The 6,960-nt window shown below is 44.1% G+C and overlaps 1 protein-coding gene across 3 annotated transcripts in view; it reads left to right on the forward strand.

Annotated features, from left to right (window-relative positions):
- The first annotated feature begins 3,374 nt into the window (after nucleotides 1-3,374).
- Nucleotides 3,375-6,960, forward strand: part of KIAA0226L (KIAA0226-like ortholog) — a 44,708-nt gene continuing 41,122 nt past the window's right edge. Inside the window, exons 1-3 of one of the 3 annotated variants that reach the window (XM_012723299.1) lie at nucleotides 3,375-3,582; nucleotides 3,661-3,851; nucleotides 4,636-4,780. The gene's annotated coding sequence lies outside the window, so the exon portion shown is untranslated. Of the gene's footprint in view, nucleotides 3,583-3,660; nucleotides 3,852-4,008; nucleotides 4,175-4,635; nucleotides 4,781-6,960 lie in introns of those variants that run through there. The other 2 variants (XM_012723298.1, XM_012723300.1) reach the window with 2 other exon arrangements.

Genomic DNA, 6,960 nt, shown 5'->3' on the forward strand with positions numbered 1-6,960 from the left:
TCAAGCACCTGAAGTTATTCTTACCCTCATGGGTAGGTAAATGCCCAGCCAAACAGGTTTGGCCCAAAGCAGAGTCACTGAGGCCTGAATGCCTGCCAAAAATCTGAGGTACCTCCTGGTAGGGAACCATAGGAGAGGGGCAGAAGGGGCCCAGCACAGAAGGAGCAAACTCAAAATCAAGATAAAACTGCCATTGGGAACCTCCCTACAGGTCTCTCATCCACATGTGTTTCATGTCTCTCTGCTCCATGTGCCTCCTCCAGGTCTCCTTGATCCCATTCTTCTTCCTTCTTCTCATAGTCTCTTCTCCAGCTTCTAGTCCCAGCCCAGCCCCACCCTCCCTTGGGTGGGGCATGGAAACTGGAACCTCCCCTTTCCCTGGGGACCACTCCATTACACTTTCAGAGTACGATTGCCTTCTGAATATATCCCAGTGGCTCAAGCTATTTAGCACTAGTAGAGGCATACAGTGTGAAATGGCAGAATTGTTTTTCCTTCAGAGTAGGGGAATGCAATAACTCCAAGCTGGGCTCTGGCACCCCTAAAGGAAGCAAAACAGAGCAATATTTATTAAAATTAAGAATTTCTAGAAATAGGCACCTTCTCAGCATATTATTTTCACTCCAGAAAAGTATTACATCGTAACAAATTATAAAAAAATCTTTGAAAATATGTTTACTATGGCAAAACATATATAACAAGTTTGCTATTTTAGCCATTTCAAAATAAATAATTGAGTGACACAGTACATTTCAATAATACACACCTATCACCACTCTACATCTCCAAAACTGCTTTCCCAACCAGAAACTGTACCCACAAAACAGTGACTCCCCGGTCCCTCTCTCCCAGCCCCTAACTGCTACTCTATTTTCTCTCTCAGTGAATGTGATTATGGCAAGTTCACCATGTATGTAAAATGACATTGACATTTTGTGACCAGTGGATGTTTCAGATAGTCAGACAAAAAGACAGACAGACAGACAGAGGAAAAGAAACTAAGACAGACCCAATGACAGACCCTGGGTTCTTTCACTTCCTGTCACATTTTGGTTCCACTCCCATGCAGGATCTGCTTCTTCCTGGAGCCTGTGTGGTGGTGATGCCATGAGGCTTCTTCTCATTGCTTATTATGCAGTTCATCTCATTTCATTTCCTTCCTGTTTTGTACAGAGCCTCATTTCCCCTTTGCTGTCAACTGAGCACAGAAACAGGGCTGCATCTCAGTTACAGTGCACATTATTTCTTGTGAAGCCTGGCTATGCTTGGGTGGGCAGCTGCCAGGCTTTTAGGCTCCTTGGAAGCTGTCCTGGCTACAATGCAGCTTTGTGTGTAACAAAAGGGGTCTGGGCCTGAGCCCAGTATCTGACACGGTGATTCGTTCCTGACATTCTCACTGCTCTTGGGTGGATCTTGGAGGATACTGCAACCTGGAAGATGACTTTTTCCATGGAAAATAAAATGAAAGCAGCCTCAACTTCCCCAGTTCAGAGTTTAGTTTGTAATTGTCAGTGATTTCTGCAGAGTTAATCAGTCCATCATGCAGTCTTGGAAAGCCACAGTATTTAACACTTGGGAAATTCTATTTCCAGATCCCAGGGAGAACACAACAGATTTCTAGTGAGTTTTCCTAGCCTGAAAAATCTGTCTTTGAATTTTCTTAGTTCTAGAGAGAATTTTCCAGAATGTGGGCCTCCTTTAACTGTGACTAGATGTTGACCATGCACGTAGAAATGTGTAGAACACCCTACACAAAAATATGATTTCAGAGTGGCTTAAGAGGGGATTGAACAAATCCTACAATCTTGGTACAAAATCTCTCAGTCTTTCTATAAGACTGTATATATAAGTGTACACATATGTGTACATACATACACACACACATACACACACATATCTACCTCACCATGTCCCATTTATCACCTAGCACTAATGCTTTAATTTTCACAATTCATCTTGTTGATTTACTTTGCATGGATATTTGCTCTTATTTTAAAACTTTTTCAGCTTCTTCCTGATTCTGCTTCTCTTTTAACTATTTCTGAAACAGGCTTGGTTTCTTAATTTCAGGAGCATGGTAGAATCTGGACATACTTTGGTATTAGGTATGTCTGTTTTCAAAGCCTGACTGTGCTACTGAGTAGCTTTGTGACCCTGGGCAAATAATTTAACCTCTCTATACCACAAATTCCTCTTCTGTAAAATGGTGGCAAATAATCAATGTTGACAGGAATGCTTAAGATAAATCAGAAAAGTACCAGGTATAACTCAGTCTATAACAGAAATACAGCACATACCTTACATCCTTTTCTTCCTGATTTAGCTTAATGCAAGTCTTTCCCAATGCCATCAGGCAACTTTAATTCCAGAGACAGAATCCAAATATTCAGAGCTCTTCAGCTCTAAACCATTCTAGACTCAAGCAGGAAGCCCTAAACGGAAGAAGGCTGACTTCCGGTTAGAACTCACCTGGCTTTGTTATATTGGTTCCTACTGTTATATTGGTTCACCTGAAGAGGACTTTGTGCTTCGTGCTTCTCCTTAACTACTCGCTTCAAACCAAGCTGTGGGAGAGGGGATATTCCAGAGAGACACCTGGCAAGTAAAATCCCAAATACCTGAGATGTGGTTCCACAACCTGGAAGTGACTAAAGGCAAAGTCAAGGAACTAAGGGAAGAGTGGTGGAGTTTGTTTCTACTGAGCAGGAGATTTTACCAAGAAATGGGGACTCTACCTTAGGTCAGAAAATGAACTTCATCTTGAATTGATTGGTAAGGACGTAGGAGAAAAACTAAAATCTACCTCCCTGGTTATGAAAAAAAAAAAAAAAATGAACTTTTATAGGAGACCAGGGTTGAGAACAAAGGAGTTGAAACCGAAAAGGTTTTGTGGCAAAGATGCACGGAATTGGTTAGTCAAAGGGCAGTCATAAATGAAAAAGCACGAAGAAATGTTTCCTCAGAGACTGGAGTTTTGAGTTTCTATTGGCGAGCCTCCACCTCTGGGTAGGGTACTCCTACCCCTGCTTTCTCAGTCTCCAACTGACCTAGGAGTTTAGTTCAAGCTTGTTTGCTTCTGCTAGCTCAGAGTTGTGTAAGCTATGGTATGTCTGCGAATAGAAGCCTCCAAGAGAAAGTTAGGTGCATTTTTTGCTCTCTGTTGTGCTCTTAGGGTCTGAGACCAACTTAACCACTTAGCCTCAGTTTCAAAGGGACGCTTCCAAAAAGAACAGAACTGGCTTATCTGTGTGTTGTGGACTGTTGTAAAGGCTCAAGAATCTTTTCCAGAGACAACAGCTTTGCCTGGGCGCGCTGAGGCCCCCTAGCGGTGAAGGGACTTCCTGTGCTCAGCTTCAAGAACCGGCTTAGCTTTCTATTTGTGAACTTTCTGTGTTGGCTGGCCGCTTCTCCCCGGCACCCACCGCGATCTGGATGCTTTCAGCTGCACTTCTCTGATGGGATTCTCAACTCTGGCGGCCAGACTAGATGACGATTAGTGTGGAGGAATGCTGACACGGACGTCCTCAGACCAGAGCTCTAGCGGAGCAGTAGCTGAGATCGACTCCGCCGCCCTCTCTGGGGGTAAGTTGCAGGCAGGAGGCCACTGATTTCAGTGCAGACTTTAATCCAAAACACTCACCGGGATCTTCTTCATTTCAGGCAATGGTACTGAATGTTGAGTACGGATACTTGCGGTATTGGAGGCTAGCAATCCACAATCGCCAATTCTGTTCATTTCGTTGGCTGGATTCCTAAAAGCGCAGTTCTGTCTGTGCCTCCAGGGAGAGCCGCCGAGCCCACGCAGGGCTGTCCCCCGAGCCCACGGCGGGTATCCGGGTGGAGAGCTGTGGGTACGGCAGCAGCGGGCGCCCACTTTCCTTCCAGTTACAGATTTTGGCATCTTCCTGCAGCAGCAGGGCCTGGAGCAGCGCTGGCTTTCTTAGGGAGCTTCTTGGGTTGCCACGGTAGCTAGTGATGGGGGTGGGGTGGGATGGTGGGGGGGTTGGGAAGCGCAGTGGCGTCAGGGCGTCGCTTCGCTTCCCTCATCCCTGCTCTCCCACTCCACCCTTTCAAACCCCAATCTAGAGTTGCGTTTACAGGGCGCAAGGGCAAAGTTTTCTACTGCCTAACCCAGCAGAGGCTGGACTGGGGGTGGAGAAGAGAAGAGCTGGAGGTACGGGGCCGAGCGGGAGAAGGAGAAAAGGGAGGCTGCAGAAGACTTGGGAGTGGTGGGAGGGACACCAGAGAGACTTGCCAAATACTGGAGACCACGCAGGTAAGGCCAGGCAGTTCCCAGGGCACCTTGGAGAAGGTAGGAAGGGGATCCTTAGAAGAGGCTGGCAGACTTGTATGTATGCAATTGACTTAAGGCAACTGTGTGCCTGTGTGTGTGTGGGTGTGTGGGTGGGGTGGGTGGGGGAGGTGTTTGCAGCTGGCTGGGAATGTTCCTGCGAGTACAAAACCTGAACCCTCTGTGACCCCGAGCTCTGTGTTCCGTTTTTCGGTGGCTTTTCTTTGGGTTCTGCCTTAGGGCACTCACAGGGTGCTAGGGCTCCGGGTGGATTCTCCTCTTCAACACCCCAGCCCATGGGTATCAAGTAGCAAAGCAAACAACCCGCGTTTTCTAATTTCAAGGAGCTACATTTGGGGCTGGAACGCCTGAGGCTATTCTTACATCTGAGCGCCCCAGATGAAGTTTACCTGCTGAGGTCACTTGGAGGAAAACAACACATCACCGCCACCCCAGACCTGACCAGACCACCCCGACCTGGACAGTGAGGTGGGTTTTGCTATCCATCCCAGGCCAAATAGGCGCTGTCAGCGTGGAGAATGTGGAGAGACTTAAATAGAGGGGTTATTTTACCCAAACTGGCGATTAAGTCTCAAAGGAAAGAATATATTCAAGATGTGCCCTTACTATGTTATTACAGTGGAATTTGGAAGGGTCTTTGGATGAAGGTATGGTAAGAAGTGCCTAGGACTGAGAGCCAGCACTGGGTTTTCTAGATCGCTACTTAAACCCACTACCAGGGAGATCTAGGCTATTTAAGAGACCTCTTTGAAACTTTGTTTGAGGAGTGGGAGGATAATTCTGGCCCTACATCATTGGGTGGCTTGAAAGATAACTGGAGGGAGGTGTTTTGAAAAGTATCTTTAAAAGTCAAATTTCAACTGAGTAAATTTTCAAGATCATTTTGATTTTACCCAACGATTCACAAATAGGATAACATCCAATCTCGCAGACAAAAGGAGCTAGGAGAAAATAGAAAATACAAGATTTTAATATGAAGTAACAAAACGTAATTGGTTATGGCCACTCCACTTCTATCTAATGAGTGTAGAGATCCGTCAGATTGCCTCACTCTCTAGCACTCATAGATGATTTTGATCGATAGGTTTAAGATTCTGTTTCTGGGAGATGCTGAGAAGGTGACCAAGCTAAGCTTCTTTTTGGTGAAGCTTAACACAAATGACTCCATTTTGGGTCTGTTGTCATGTGTTTAAAGGTATTAAGTACTGTCTCCACAAATTAGGGTTTCACCACATTACTGCCCATACCTCCTTTCTAGCCACCAACATGTCTGGAGCTCAGTATTAGGCTGCAGGATTCACCAGGATACTGTTTCCTGACTGTGTCTGTCCGCAGTGACAAGATGTGTCTGTTTCTCAATCTCTTTTGCAACTCCTTTTCACCACACTGCCATGAGAAACTGCCAGTCATAAGATGACATCAGGGGACAGGAACTTGAGCAGTGGTCTCTGGCGGTATACATTTGAATAGACATATTCTTCATGAGGCCATTTAATGCCAAAAACATTTTTTGGTTTCTGAATCTGGAGTTTTTCCTTTCAAACAAAGGGAACATTCTGTCAGAGCTAAGGATACACATCCAAAGTTAAGCATTTTCTTTGAATGGTTTTGGAAGAAGCTAAGAGCTAAAGAAAGTAACTTGCTTGTGAACACATTTTCCCTACTCATCAGAAGGCACACACTTAATAGCATGGGCAAATTTGAATATTTCCCTTGTTACTAAATTTAGAGTAATACTTTTTTATTTAGAAAGGAGAGAGTTGCATGATAGGTTGTGTTACTGTTAAAATGGAGGCAGTTCTAGCCATATACCAGAGACATTTTGTGGAGGTGGGGAGTGGGGAGTGGGATCAAAAAGGGAGGGGGGTGTGGAGGGAAGTGTATGGGATTATGGTGATGGCACACACTTGTGGGGATTACAATTGAGATGGAAAAAAAAATCTACAAAATGATGTAAAAATAACTGCTATAATAAAAAAAGGAAAGAAAGAAAATAAAATGGAGGCAGTTATTTCTAGATAAACATGCTGAGTCTTCCAGAGATTATAAATGTGAGCACTGCTGGTGCCTGCTCATCACATTTTGTCTCTCTGTCCTCCTAAATAGGACCTCTGACTGTTGTTACATTTTAATTAAAAAGAGATGAAGGCTGGCTCTGTTAAGAATTTGAGAAATAAAATTAGGATTCCTTAAAGTTTTGTTTTACATTGAACAATAAATCTTTGTGAAATAATAGTGGTGATAATAAAGCTAACTATTATAAGATATTGTGCGCTGGACCAAGACCTGCATGTTACTGTTCATTTAGCACTTAAGGCAGTCCTGAATGAATGCCAAGTACAGAGAGGTTAAGTGTCTCCTCTAAGTTAAAACAGCTGGTATGTAAATAATTCCTCTTAGATTGGGATACAAACTGTATTTGATTGGGACTTTTCTGTGTGTATTTCTTAACAGCTGCACAGTTTTTTATCATCCCAAATATAGTGGTGACAAGTGGAGTAACATGGAGGGGTGTGAAGCAAGGTCCTAGGGTTTGAAGCAGACTTGAGTTTTTTTCCTGGGTTGTTATGTGGTATTCACTTCTTTTTCCTCAGCCCAGTTTTCTCATCTATAAAATGATAATAATCCACATTATGGCTTTATTTATC

The sequence above is a fragment of the Condylura cristata genome, unplaced genomic scaffold, assembly GCF_000260355.1.
Source record: "Condylura cristata isolate star-nosed mole 26May11 unplaced genomic scaffold, ConCri1.0 scaffold00010, whole genome shotgun sequence".
NCBI classification, from domain to species: domain Eukaryota; kingdom Metazoa; phylum Chordata; class Mammalia; order Eulipotyphla; family Talpidae; genus Condylura; species Condylura cristata.